This window comes from Helianthus annuus, chromosome 15 (assembly GCF_002127325.2).
Source record: "Helianthus annuus cultivar XRQ/B chromosome 15, HanXRQr2.0-SUNRISE, whole genome shotgun sequence".
Taxonomy (NCBI): domain Eukaryota; kingdom Viridiplantae; phylum Streptophyta; class Magnoliopsida; order Asterales; family Asteraceae; genus Helianthus; species Helianthus annuus.
This window is the reverse complement of record NC_035447.2, coordinates 125025626-125041454: the sequence shown is the minus strand read 5'-3', so window position 1 is coordinate 125041454 and position 15829 is coordinate 125025626. Positions and strand designations below refer to the sequence as shown.

Sequence of the window (15829 nt, the reverse complement as noted above, 5' to 3'; positions counted from 1 at the left end):
GAAAGGTACGCCTTTGAGACTGCGCTTTTGACTTCTCCAAAAACTCATCATAAACACGCTCATGAACAAATGTACAGTAAAGAGAATACTTTCTTTGTAATGTGGTTAAATTTTAGAAGTCTAAAGACAAATACACCTCAATTTATATATAACAAAATGAATCCTATACATGAAGATATAAGAAATAGTTAACCAATGAATCTTCTACCACCTGAAGAAATGAATTAAGGAAAACCTTTGAGCAATGACATAAAAAGAATTCACCATTGTTCTTAGGGTAAATAATCAGTGTTTTACACTTAAATAAAATAGTTATTCCAAACTCAAAAGAGAGATGCTAAATTCAGCATGGGACTTTCAGGGCTTTATAAGCTAACATAATTAAAGGAAATTTCATAGCACGATCTGACCGTAACCCCATTCAGTTCATGCAAAGTTTGTAATCGTCTATAGAAACCGTTAGCCCATGGATGTTATCCGCCCAACCTGCACTTTCCAAGACATAATATATGTAAATTAACTTATGCGTTACAAATATTACACTTTAGCATAATTACTAACTACCAGAATAATATCAAAATAGATGTGCAACCCTGGTTCATCAAGTTTGGCATGTTCATAAGGCTTGCCCATCCATGTCTCAAGAGATGCCAAGTCATCATCATGCGACCCCCAACACCCTAAAACAGATCTTATGTAACTACCTCAAAATTCACCAAAAATATAAAAATAAAACAGAACTGATAAAGACTAAAACAATACGCTGTGAAAATCAAATGAAGTATTACCTATTGTGCTATCCTTCTGAATACGAACATCATGACACCAATCACATTGCTCTTTGCCTATTCCTCGCATAGTAAAACTTGAAGACCAAAAGACGGTATCTAGAACGGACGAAGTTGTTCAAATCTAAGAAATAGTTACAAGAAAAACACAAAAACATATCAAATCTCTAACTTATTTGCGTATTAAATCTACAATTCTGATCTTACTTTGGTCACCTAAATACTTACCCGGAATCCTATCGATGTCCAGATCCACCGTTGTTGCCTTCGGATATACCATAACATCTCTCTCCCTTGTCATCGAATAACCATAAAATCGAAACAAAATATTGAAATAAGACCCACATGGATGAAGAATAAAACATGAAATCTCATATTGTTAAATGGCGTACGTAAGCAACTTTCTGCTCAGATTGGTCTGTGGAATCAAGCAGCGATGCATCTGAGGTTTAAAAGCTAAAACCACATTGAAGGATTAGGCCTTTCAAATAGCACATTTAATTTGGAAATCTGAGATTATCCCCAAATAAAACTGCTGCGAATTGAAGTAAAGGGGGGTTACGGGAACATGAAGAGGTGAGTCTTTATTTTAAAGTTCTTGTACCCTGTCCTGCGTTGAAGATGGTAGGCATGAAGGGTTTTGTTCAATTAACAGAAGACATAACTGGGCATGGATTCCAAGTATCAAATGTCTAAATTGTCTTCAAAGTGTCTTAAAACTTTGGACAATGTCCAAGTTTCCCCCCTTCTAAAATGGCTTGCTTCATTTGTACATGGTGTTTCAAGATTTGTACCTAAGAAAAAATTACGAAAATGGTAGAAAACTTACTTTTCTCTCTTAATAAGGTATTATAGATATAATACCACCCATTTACATTTACATCACATAAATAAGCAACATGTTGGTGCATAGAGGTGTAGTACCTCATGCTTAGGGGGCTTTTTTTTTTTAAAAAAAAGTTAAGACTACTCTTTTAATCCAAATTACATGAATTTTTTTAATTTTTAGCTTAAAAGTTTTTATCTTTTCAATTTAACCTCACAACTTTTTACTTTCGAATTTGGTCCCTATACTTTTCATATTTGGAAAATTATCCGTTTTATGTTTTGTTCTAGATTTTGCGGGTTAAATGGTGCAACGTGTGTGTGCGTGTGACTCAACCTTTTTACGTTTCGTTCTAAATTTTGCCAGTTAACATGGCGTAACGTACGTGTTTGGTTAAACATTTTTACGTAGTCTATTTTTCCTGTTTGACAGGTTCGCCGTAACACACAGCTCCTAAATAGACTTAGTTATCATTTTCTATGTTTTACGTTTCGGTCTAATTTCTTCGCATTACCACACCACAACTTTGATGTTGGTGGTTGCTAGCGTTGGGGTGTCATTGGTGCTATTTGTCACAGTTTTACACCCCTACCCAGGGGCGGACCCACATAGAGCGGGTCGAGTTCACTGAACCCCCAATGTTTTTTAAAAAATTGGTAGATCTGGTATATTAAATTTTATAAGGACCCCATAAAATTTTCTGTTTTTTTTAAATTTAATTCAAACCTCACTCTGACCAGACCCGAAAACTTTAACGTTTTTTTATGAAAATTTTAACACAAAAAAATGGACCTCATTTGAAAAACAATCTTTTGTCCACCATTGCCCCCACTGCAATGCGCGGTGGGGAGGGGGGTGTTGCTTAATACTTGTTGTTGTCGAGTTCCATCAAATTCGATCCACAACATCTATAGTTGCATTTGATATTTCATTTCCTTAAGGCTAATATTATTATGATGTAAGTTCAAACATGTTCAATTGTTAATATATATATATATATATATATATATATATATATATATATATATATATATATATATATTATCGCGTGGTTAGTTTAATTTGATTGTTTTAGATCATTTTCTGTCATACCTACAAAATATAAAAACTCAAGAAAGTAATAAATTCTATACTAAGATAAAAATTTTTATTATAATTAATATAAAATAAAGGGCCTTGAAGATACAATGATCTATATTGACCGGAATCAATCAGATCTAAGGTTTTGTTTCCGCATAAAAAGGGTTAATCTCCTCGTGGATTCGGTGGTTGGTCGGACTACTTGTTTGGTGATCATTGCAAAATAGAAAGCCGTTAGACTCGCCACAGGGAGAATGGGGGTTCTCTCCGTGACCACCCTCCGGCGTGATAATAAGTACAGTGATCTCAAAGTAAAAAGATAAAGTAGTAAGTGCGAGTGTGAAAGTAACTTGTGAGATCATACATTTATAACCGGAAATTGGCGGGAAAATGTGTAACAGAGAGAGTAACGGGAAATACTTTTCCTTCAGCGGTTATTTCTCTTTCCGTTTAATGGTTAATCACACGGATCGTGAGTTTGATCAACGGCTTGGGAGATGCCACGTGGAAAGTGATTTTGTGTAGATCTGTCTTCAAGCTAGTGTCATCATCGTGATTTAGATGAGAGCTCAGGATCGTGCCACGTCACATTCGGTTGCAACCGAATGAAGCCACCATTTAAGTCCTTCTAGAAGATCTACAGCTGTAAACCGTTATGCCTTTGCCATGTGTCCATTCTGTTGTAACAGAAAAGATTCCTTTGTTCAAGTCTTAATTGCAGGTGCGCGGAGATCTTCAGGAGTTTATCTTCAAGCCTAACTATACCCTTGCGCGAGCCCGCGCAATGGTGTTAGTTGAATATTTGTCCTTCTTTTCTCCGGCGCATTGTCATCGAAGACTGTCCTTTTCCAAATCTTGTTTAGAACCGTTGCACGGCCACGCAGGGTCTTATTTAAGATGCATTTGGAATGAAGTTAGAGTATGGTCCTATGCGCTTGCGCAGGGTTTTTGGGACCATACCCCTTCAAGTCCCCCCAGTCCAGTGTTGCTCCTACGCGCCAATGGCAAGTAGGTGGAGCATTGGACTATATAAATGAAGTGTGCACTTTTGCTGTTGAGAAGTAGCAAGATTGCCTTAACTGCTGTTAAGGAAGAATAACGTACGTCTCCAGATGTGGCGGAGACCTCGGATGATGACAACTTAGCGTATGAAAATACGACTTTGCAAAGGTTGCCATTTATTTTGAATTTGTTAGGATGTTGAATCCGTTTTTGTATTCAGCCAATGCGTTGTTGCGCAAGTAACTTTATTAATGCACTGCCGCGCAAGCAACTTTGTTAATGCGCTACTGCGCAAGTAACTTTGTATATGATATGGTTTAGTTACAATATTTACAAGGGTACAATTACTTTGTTTAGGTAAGACAAAAAAAGATGGTATAAAGCTCATGTGTGAACGTAGGGCTAGACCTTGACCAGTACCTATGACCGCTGACTGTTCATGAGACTTATATTAGGTTACCATAGTGTTTTTGTGCTTACCAAAAGAAATTGCATGCATTTGTCATAAAACATAAAGGCGTAATGTAAGTAAAAAACTTTGCATTGATTTGTAAAAGGCGCAGAGGCCGGCAGATAAAAAGCTATTTTTGAATAAAATAATTATGATGCGTATGTAAGTACCGACCCTTGTGTTGTACGTTGGTCAGCGTATTGTGCTGTCCTTGTACGAAGGGTGCTAGGATTACATGTAGCACCTACGCAGCTGCTGCGCATTCCACGTGCGTGGAATGTCTGTTCCATCAAGTCTGCGCAGGGTGTATGCTCCCTTTCCTAGGACCTCGTTGATCACATAAGGCCCCTCCCATTTAGGCGCGAGCTTCCTTGGTCGTTCTGCGTTTGATGCTTTGTTATCTCTTAGGACGAATTCTCCTAGTAGGAAAGTGCATATGCGCACACGTGCATTGTAATATTTTTCGATTTTGATTTGTACTTGGCCTCGTTAATGGCTACATTTTCTCGTCTTTCTTCAAGGAGGTCCAATTCGAGACTGCGCTCTTGCTCATTGTTTTGTTTTTCCATGGCTAGCATGTGGGGTGACGGAAGGCCGATCCTTGCCAGGATCACGGCTTCCGCATCGTAGACGAGACTAAATGGAGTTTCTCCCGTGCTAGTCTTCGGCATGGTGCGGTGAGCCCATATAATACTTGGGAGTTCATCGACCCAGCCTCTTCTTGCAGTTCCCAATCTTGCTTTAATGCCATCTACAATCTGTTTATTAACGCTTTCAACTTGACCGTTTGCCTGTGGGTGCGCCACGGAGGTGAAACTATGTTCGACGCGCATTTCTTTCATCCATTTTTGTAGATCATTAGAAGCAAAATTGGTACCGTTGTCTGTGATAATGCACGGCGGTAACCTGAATCGGCATATAGTGTGTTCCCAAATGAAATTTCTAATCACCATTGCGGTGGTTGATGCTAGAGCTTTGGCTTCTACCCACTTGGTGAAGTAATCCACAGCAACTAGATCGATTCCCCATTGTTGGAAAGTCTAAGCTGTGGTTACCGGAACCGAAGGGTCTTTGGAGCGTGGCATTGGCACGAGATACATTTGCGTAAAATTTCTACGGCGTCCAGATCCATGCCGGGCCAGTAATAGCCTGCGTTCATGATTTTTGCCACTACCATGCGAGGACCAACATGGATTCCGCATAATCCTTCATGGATTTCTTAGACAAGATATTGCGTGTCATGATTGTCAACGCATCTTAGAAGAGGACCCATATTAGACTTGCGATACAGGATTCCGTCCGCCATTTCATAATTAAGCGCTTTGTGCTGATTTTTTCTTGCTTCTGTTTTCCCTTCTATAAGAGTTCCATGTTGTAAGAACATAATAATCGGGGACATCGAGGATGGATTCCCGATTTCTATCATATTTACATGTCTTAGAGGAACATATAGGTTTGAGAAAACTTCAATGCGGAGCTCCTTTGCTAGGTATTTGAAGCTTGTAGCAGCTAATTTGCTTAGCGCGTCCGCGTGCTTGTTCTCGCTTCTGTTAATATGGATGATTTTGAAAGTCTAAAACTGATCGATTAAGGTTCTCGCCTGTTGAAGATACAGGGCCATTGTTTCACTTTTTGCGTCATAACGATCGTTGATTTTCTCGGCAACTAACAGAGAATCAACATGCGCTTCTACATTTTTTGCCCCCATTTTAATTGCTAGGTGGAGACCTACTAGAAATGCCTCATACTCTGCTTCGTTGGTGGTGCTTTTAAAATCTAACCAAATGGCGTAAGTAAGTTCATGGTTGTCGGGGCTGAATAGGCGAAGACCAGTCCCTGCGCCGTTATCGTTGGAAGCACCATCTATATATAAGATCCAGACCCTGTCGTCGAAGATTGGGGTAGGATTTTGAATAGCTTCGCATTCTTGGATTCTATCGACGAGAACTTCAGTAGCAAAATCTGCTAAAACTTGGCCTTTGATGGCTGGGCGCATCTTGTACAAGATGTTATATCCGCCCAGTTCAATATCCCATTTTGCTAGTCGGCCCGCGACATCCGGCTTGGATAAGACTTGACCCAAATGATAATTGGTAAGAACAGTTATAACGTGGCCAGAAGAGTACCTTCGTAATCTGCGCAAAGCATGAATCAACGCTTGAACAAGTTTGTCCATGATTGAATAGCGTGTTTCTGGGCCAGTCAACATCTTGCTGATGTAATAAATTGGAGTTTGGACTCCGTCTTTTTCGACGAGTAACATTGCACCTAGGCTACTTCTGATGCGAGGAGGTACAAGATTAATGGTTCTAGTTTTTGCGGAGCCGTTAAAGTAAGTAGCTGAATTATGCATTCTTTCATTTCCTGAAAAGCTTTTTCGGCCTCCGGAGTCCATTGAAACTAGCTCTTCTTAACGTAGTTCCGCAATGTGCTGATGAACGGATAGGATTTAGCAGCATGGTTTGCTAAAAACCGGTTGAGCGCAGCTAGGCGACCTGCTAGACGTTGCATCTCTTTGATAGATGTTGGTGACGGCATGAGCTGAATAGCCTCTATCTCTTCTGGATTGACTTTCAAACCATCCTTGGTCACGATAAATCCTATGAATTTACCTTCCTCCATTCCGAACGAACACTTCACTGGATTCAGCTTCAGATTAACTCTGCGTAGAGAGTTGAAGGTGCACTGGATGTTTGTGAGCATTAATCCTTCTTCGGGACTCATGATGACAAGGTCGTCCATATTGACTTCGACTGTTACGCCGATATCTTCCCCAAAGACTTTGTCCATTAAGCGTTGTTATGTAGCTCCCACGTTGCGGAGACCAAAAGGCATTTTTGTGTAACAAAATATACCTTTGTCCGTGTGGAAAGCTGTCTTGTCTTTGTCTTCTTCCTTCATTTGTACTTAGTGATAACCTTTGTAACAATCTAGGAAGCACTTCCAGCGGAATGATGCTAAGGAATCCACCTTCTTGTCTATCTCTGGGAGAGCATAACAATCTTTTGGGCAAGCGTTGTTGAGGTCCTTGAAATCAACGCACATGCGCCATCCACCATTATGCTTTTGCACCATTACTGGGTTAACCACCGAAGTTTGATACCGAACTTCGCGCAGTATGCCGGCTTGAAGTAGTTCAGCCACTTGCTCATTCATTATGCGAGCCTTTTCCAGACCGAGACTGCGCTTTCCTTGTGCTACTGGCTCTGCTGAAGGTCGGACATTCAAACAATGTTCCGTCACCTCTCTTGGCACGCCGGTCATGTCCGCTGGGGACCATGCAAAAATATCTATATTTTCGAATAGAAGTTCTTTCAGTCTTGCGCGGATTGCTAGTGATATGGCGCGTCCTAGCAAAATAGTTTGCTCAGGGTATTCATTGTTGAGTACCCACTTCTCTAGTTGGTTAGATGGAGATGGTTTCGCGGCCTTTACTGGTGGCTCTTCATCTAAAGACATGACTTCTTTGCTTGAATATAAAATTGCTACTCTGGTTTGTCGAAAAACAACAAACAGCGTGTGGTATAGAGGTAATCATGCTAAACTCCCTTTTGTGAACGTCTACCCAATAGTACATGTCACGACCCCCGACCCCATCCTAGCCGGAATCGGGTGTCGTGAGCAGTCCAGTGGTACCGGTGATTATTTTGAAAAAAACATTGCAGCGGAAATTTCATCAGGACCGTGAGTTAGGAAAATATCAGAGTTTAGAAACACCGGATTTTATTTAAATAGATGGAATAAATTCCATGTTTTACCAAGGTAGCTTTTAATAAAAACAATATTTCTTAATTTGATTTAATTAATAAAATAAGCCACTTCTTGAAGTCTTTTAGTGCCGGATCCAGTCCTTACTCCAATCTACTGTAATTACCTGAAACGCGTTTTAAAAAGGTTTTGTCAGCGGGAAATACTGAGTGAATCATTCATTTTACTGAAAACGACACAGTTGTTATAATTCACAGTGTTAAGATCTTTTACACATGTTTCTGATATCAACCAACTACCCACAGTATTTGTCACTCGACCGGATCTGTGACAGTGGTCATATCACCATTGGCTGCCCCAATGAATGACGTATCACTAAATTTTAGGTTCGCCCACCTAAAAGTGATAAAAACAGTAGTAATGTGCACAATACCCCACATACTGGCTGTAATTTGGTGATTACATCAACTTAATCACTGTAATTATAATTCTGAAAATAATTTGGAGTATTGTAAAACAGTTGATAAAAAGAGAATGACTCACAAATCAGCATGCAGGATAAACTTCTTGATTCTATTTCTTCCGATAATTAAGCATGCACTTTATTATTCTGGATCTTCTGATGATTTAATAGTTTGTTTGATTGTAAGGGTGTAGTTTGGAGTATTTTTGGTAGTTAAATACATAGTTTAACAGAATGGAATACGTATTGGTGTAAAACCCAAATCAAACCTTAACGGTAGTCATGAGATTCGAACCTTAACGAATTTCACAAAAACCGGGTTAATGATCAATACAACTTTTACGATAACTCACGAGATCAAATTCTCACAACGAATGACAAAGTGCGATACTTAAACATTCATCGAATTAACGACGAACGACAAAGTATAACCCTAATATGGGTGGCACTTAAACATCCATTGGATATATTGATCGGTCGGAAAATGAATCGTAATAGCGATTGAGTGATTATTGGTTAGAACACCAACGTATAGAGAGAAGAAGAAAGAAATGAGCAAAGAAAAATGAATCCTAAGCTTCCTATTTATAGGTAGGAAATAGGAAATTTCTAGGAAGTTTCCCTTGTATTTCTAGGAAGTTTCCTATAGTTTTTCTAGGAAGTTACTTATACATCTTCTAGGAAGCTTCCTATCCACAGATATCTATCCTCTTACACTTTCCTAGCACCTTCCTTCGGTATTATCTATTATATTTTTTTTATAGATATTTCTATTTAGGTGATTAGTAGATTTTACTTAGCTTAATTATTCTTGCTTAACTTAATTAATCGTACTTAGCTTAATTAATCTAGTTTAGCTTAATTAATCCCACTTAATTAATACTAAACTTAATTAATAGATTAATTAACCTACTCAGTTAACCTAGCTGCTAAGTTTATTTAATTATTAAGTTTACTTAGCTACTAAGTACTCTAGCAGTTTCCTGATTACGAGTTCTAATTTCTAGACACAATGGAACTCCTATTAGTGTACTAACTCAATTCAACTTTAACGACAATCACGAGATAAAACCCTCACAACGATTTATAAGTGCAATACTTAACAATTCAGCGGATTCACAACGAATGACAGAGTATAGCCCGAGTTCGGACATTCAAGTTGAAATCACGATGAATAACAAAGTATAACTCAATTTGAGCAGCACTTAGACAATCGTTGGATAGTTATAATCGATCGGATAAAGTATCGTACCAGTGATTAGAGTTATTACCCTAATAACGGGCAGAGTTTAGGGATTTAGAGGGTAAAATCCCGAGCTATAAAAGCTTGACGGAAAGAAAAGAATTGAACAGCGATTGAGTTAATACCCTGATTGCGGCAGAGTTTCGAGGTGTGTGTTTGAGTAGTAGAAGAAGTATAACTCGACGTCAATTTGGAATTTGAGCGTCGTTTTTGTGCCCAGAAGCAAGTCCCGAAGCCTGCTATTTATACACGAATTTGCTCCTGCTTACGGACCGTAAGCCTAACCCTTTACGGTCCGTAAAGGGTTGGAACCGACTATAGGGTTGCCACGCATGGGACTAGCTATACTGAATCAACAGATTCGACCAATCAGATTTAGGCAACGCGTTTTTAGGATAATCGTCCACTAGGTTTAACCCCCACCCCCTTGAGTTTTAGGGGCCCTGATCCTGATTCCGATCATTCCGGAAATTTTAGGGTTTGTGCAGAATCACTTGGGTGTCTTAATTAAGGTTTCCTTATTGGATAATTATCATACTAAATATTAATTTTTAGTGAGAGTTGTTACAGTACATCATGGCGGGATGTAGCTGGCATAACCATGAAATTGACTGGAACGGTGCGCGAGTGCTCCCCATCAGAGAGTGTGACAGGAAAGGAGATCTGACCCAGCGGCAAGACGGCTTCATTGCAGAAACCAGTTAAAGGAAAATTGATTGGTTTCAAGCGCGCCTTGTCCTTTGGGTCTAACTGCTTGAAACACTGCTCATAGATAATATCCATAGAACTACCCGGATCGATGAATATGTAATCAGTACGATAATGACCGAAAATACCTGTTATGATGACCAATCATTCTTCCTGGGGACCTCCTAGTACGGCAGGGAAAATTACTTGTTGTTCACACAAGTGTTGATTATGGCTTCGTTGGTTATTATGCTTGCGCGGTGGTCATCCTTGCACCATGTATGTTTTCTCTGTATTGTTACTACTTGGACTGTCACTTTCGCGAATAATCCTTCGGACGTCTTCTCCCACGTTTTGTATCATGTGATTGAGCTTCCTTAGATGTTTTTCGTCATTGAACTGGGTGTCCCACTGCCGTAGTGGATGTGGGCCCAGTTTTGTACGATCGGATTGCTTCTGAGAATTTACTCTGAAGGAGATTCCCGACGGCCAGATCTGAGATGAGTAAACTCGTATTTGGTGCTAGACTGAGAGTACACTTTTGTGTCTTTGGTCGACACATGTGACGATAAATCGTAACAGGACACTCGAGATGCGGTTGTGGTTTGCACCTGAGTTGCATATTCATGTGCATGCGTTGCTATTTGAGCTGATGATTTACAAGGCTGTGCAAAATTTTCATTCAAAGCGATTTGAAATTCGACAAACCAATAAGTCGGAGTTTCATCTGGAAGTGGATCTGGACTGATCTGAGTTTCGAGTTGGACTCTAGAGGTAACAGGACTGTGCACCTGATTCACCTCGTGATGAATATCGTCGTTGTTAAACAATTTCCCCACGATTCCGTTGACACGAGAAGCACGGGCCGAAGTGCCCCTGCTCTCGGATCGAGGACTTGGTGGGTAATTTGACGGATTTTCTGTCACACCCCCAAATTCCACAGGCCGATTATCACCGCAGGGAGCGTGACATGACCATGATCAAACAACCAATCATATTGAACAATATAATAAAGTAAATAAAACCCAACACAATCAATATGATTAGTGTCACACAATAATGTAAAGTCTAAGTTAACAGCGGAAGCATTAAATTCAAAACCAACGTATAAGTTTAAAAGTTCATAAAGTTTAACATGGCACATAACAGTCCATGTCCCACAACGACTCCTTCTCCTATGCAAGCTACAGCTAAATACCTAACGACCTGCAAAGCATTTAGTAACGAATCAACAACAATCTTGAGCGAGTTCACAGTTGGTTGTCCATTTTAATGTTGTTCCAAAAACCATAAGCTTTTTCGAAAACCATGAGTTAACCAGTTCCTTGTTTCCCAAATCATTTACCGTGGGGGCTACCCCAGGCTGTAACCACTAGACCCGTTACCATATCGACTAATGACTAGAGTCATGTTTATGTGCCATGCGTCAATGTCTATCATCATTGACTAAGTGCCCAAGTACATTAGTCCATTCCTGTCCTCTGCGGCATGGTGTGAGGCTTGTCAGACCTAATAGCGCTATTTAAGTAATGACTCGTTCGCCAATGGCCTGGCGATTAAGTCGATATAAAAATGAGGGACTTCATGATAGAGTTTGTCTAGTAAGTTCTATGTTGTCATCCTTCTCAAGGAGGATGGAGGTATGTATTCTACCCAAGGAGAACACGCAGGTTTCAATGTTGTCATCCTTCCCAAGGAGGATGGAGGTACGTACTCTATCCAAGGAGAATACGCAGATTATCAATTTTATTCCTTAACCCATTCCCAAACCACCGGGAATTCCATGCTTTGTAGAAAGTGTGAACTCACCTTAGATTAGCTCGGAAGATAAATAGAAGGTCACTTGAACTAATTGTGGTCAACCACGTCCTAACATGGTTACCATACTAGTCAGGTTCATGTTCCAAGTAATTCACATAGGTTTCACACATATACTAGCAGGTTACCTACACAGAATAATCATGGCATACACATTGTGTCATGGAAATTTAGTAACATTACATAGCATCTTCAATAGAAGCTCATATGTGTTCGTTCAAGGCCTAAGTGTGTGATTCAAATGATTGGGCCGGTGGAATGTGCGAGCCCAACATTAGTGTGCGAGTTCAATTGATGCGGCCCACTATCTCCGGTTCACAATCTAGGGTGTGCGATCCATCCTTGATTGTACGATCCGAGAGGTGTGCGATCCAATTAACAATAAAGATGTGCGGCCCATTAACAATAAACAGTCCTAATACTAGTGCGGCCCAACATAGTGTGCGATCAGCACCAAGGTGTGCGATCCACACTATGGTGTGCAGTCATGCAGTATCAGAGTTGTACCATATGTAGTATCAGATGTACCATTAAAGGTGTGCGACCAGGCAGGTGTGCGATTATGCATTAAAAAGTTGTACGTTGTGCTTCAACAGTGGTACTACATGCAAACCCTAAGGTGTGCGATTGAACATGTGCGATCAAAAGTTTTTGCGATTACTAGGTGTGCGATTCAGGACTTGTGCGATCAGTTATGTGGTGCCATGAATCTAGGAATCAGTTACATGCACACAATTAATTCTCCAAAACAGTTACCAAACATACACCCATTCGGTCAAATCAAACAATCACCAACTAATGAATTGATTCATATGAACCCTAATTATCTAATCATGAACAACAACCCATCATCATTAAAATCAGATCAAATAGTATGATTAACTCTTAAATTCTAAATCATCATGCAACCAACGATATAAAGAGTACACGATTCGGATCCAAACACACTTGTATATCATCAAACACTCATTCATAACAAATATCTAATTAATCTAGTGATCATCGATTCATCGCATATTCCACACCCCTAAACCCGATTTTAACAGTTTGCTATCATCATAACCAACACATGTTTCTGATTTGAAATCCTAATTTAAGTAACAATCCTACTAGCATGAACCCTAGTTATCACACAAGATCATAACCATCACAACATCAATTAACATACAACCAAACAATAACAAAACACTAACCGGAAGTGTGTGATGTGATTAACTTGGTCAAGATGGAAAGCTTCGAGTGAGAGGGGCTGCCGTCGAACAAGGAGGAGAGGAAGAGAGCTTAGGGTTTGTGTGTTTTCTTGTGTTTGCAAATTATGAGAAACAAACCCCACTAATGGGTGTTTGTATGCCTATAAGAGGAGTGGGCCAAACCCATGCTTGGGCTGCCCTTGGCCATGAGTTCTAAGCAAATAAGATTGGGCCGAGAAGAGTGTGTGACAAGGGACAAGGTGTGCGGCCCAAAGGGTTTGTGCGACCAGACAAATATTATGCGAACACGTTTGTTAACCATACATACAACACATTCACATAACACGTAACATAAACAAACTCATAACATTCCATTGCAAACAAACACATCACTTAATCACATAACGTTCATACAGGTTACATCAAAGCACAATGAAAGGTTCTAAAATACGAGTTGTCACATCATCCCCAAGTTAAAAGAAATTTCGTCCTGAAATTAAGCACGTAGTCACTGAGGAAGCTAGTTGTGTTACGTGGTTTCCTAGGGTATCACATCATCCCCCCGTTGGTTTGGAATTTCGTCCCGAAATTCCGTAGTAGCTTCAGAAGTGGACTCACCTTTCTTGAACAACTAGGGATACTTGCGTTTCATTTGGTCTTCTCGTTCCCATGTGAACTCTGGGCCACGACGGGAGTTGCAACGAACTCGAACGATGGGTATCTTGGTACGTTTGAGGGTCTTGATTTCCCGGTCCATAATTTCCACCGGTTCCTTGAGGAATCGCAACTAGTCGTTGATAGTGAGTTCCTTGAAGGAACTATGAGGGTCTCATCTGACAGACACTTCTTCAGATTTAACACATGGATTAAGCTTGCCCCATTTGCCAAAGCGAACCACACCTTTCCGATTTTCTCGATGATTTCGAAAGGTCCGACGTAATGTGGATTAAGCTTGCCCCGTTTTCCAAAGCGAACCACACCTTTCCAAGGTGAAACTTTAAGTAGCACTCGATCCCCAACCTGGAACTCGAGTGGTTTCCTGCGCTTATCAGCGTAGCTTTTCTGACGGTCACGAGCTGCCGCCATTCATTGTCGTATTTGGGCAATATTTTCCGTTGTGTCAAGAATAAGTTCTGGGCCAGTAATTTGGATGTCGCCAACTTCTGCCCAACATAGGGGTGATCGGCATTTCTGTCCGTACAAAGCCTCGAACGGAGTAGCCTTGATGCTGGTGTGGTAACTGTTGTTGTATGAAAACTCCACCAAAGGTAGGTGTCTTTCCCAACCGTTACCAAAGTCGATTACACATGCTCGAAGCATATCTTGAAGAGTCTGGATAGTGCGTTTAGTCTGCCCATCCATCTGTGGATGATACGTTGTGCTCATGTCTAGACGTGAGCCAAATGATTTGTGCATCGCTTGCCATAAATCAAATGCAAAACGCGGGTCACGATCAGAAATGATGGAAGTTGGCACCCCATGCCTAGCAACCACTTCCTTCAAGTAGATGTCTGCGAGCGTAGAGAACTTATCCATTTCCTTGATTGACAGAAAATGTGTAGACTTTGTCAGTAGATCCACTATCACCTAGATGGTGTCGTTTCCTCGTTGAGATCTAGGTAAGCCAGTGACAAAATCCATGGAAATTTGTTCCCACTTCCATGTTGGGATCTCTGGTTGTTGAAGTAGTCCTGATGCCTTCTGGTATTCAACCTTGACTCTCACACAGGTCAAGAATTTACTAACATAGGTCGCTATGTTAGCTTTCATGTGGGGCCACCAGTACAGAGTTTTGAGGTCTTGGTACATCTTGTCAGAACCAGGATGCACCGAGTAGCGAGACTTGTGTGCTTCGTCCATCACAAGTTCTTGTAAGTTTTCAAAGAATGGAACCTAGACACGTTACATGAAATAATAAGTGTCGTCTTCCTTGCGTTCGAATTTCTTTTCCATGCACCGCAGGGACTCAGCTTCGAGGTTCTCCTCCATTAGTGCTTCAACCTGGGCGTCGCGAATTTGGGTAGGAAGACTGGAGTGAATAGTAAGTTGTAACGCACGTACACAATTAGGTTTGGTTTTCTTACGACTGAGGGCGTCAGCCACAACATTGGCTTTGCCTGGATGATACTTGATTGTGCATTCGTAGTCGTTAAGGAGTTCAACCCATCGACGCTGTCGCATATTCAACTCCTTCTGATCGAAGATATGCTGGAGACTCTTGTGATCGGTGTAAATGGTGCACTTGGTACCTTACAAGTAATGTCTCCATATCTTGAGTGCAAACACCACTGCTCCTAACTCCAATTCGCAAGTAGTGTAGTTCTTTTCGTGAACCTTGAGTTGGCGTGATGCGTAAGCAATGACTTTCTCACGTTGCATCAACACACAACCAAGTACTTGGGTTGACGCGTCACAATAAACTACAAAATCATTCGTGCCTTCAGGTAACGAGAGAATAGGTGCGCTACAAAGGTTCATCTTCAGTTGCTGAAATGCGAATTCCTGAGCATCACCCCACCGGTAGGCGACACCCTTTTGAATAAGAATAGTAAGAGGCTGCGCAATCTTTGAGA

At 40.6% G+C, this 15829-nt stretch overlaps 1 long non-coding RNA gene across 1 annotated transcript; it reads right to left on the bottom strand.

Moving 5' to 3' along the window:
- Window positions 1-562: 562 nt before the first annotated feature.
- Window positions 563-1569, bottom strand: LOC110910303. Its single transcript, XR_002575979.2, has 3 exons — window positions 1017-1569; window positions 789-912; window positions 563-680 (listed from the first exon to the last, which is right to left on the bottom strand). It is a non-coding gene; the product is annotated as an uncharacterized LOC110910303 (long non-coding RNA).
- Window positions 1570-15829: the final 14260 nt, after the last annotated feature.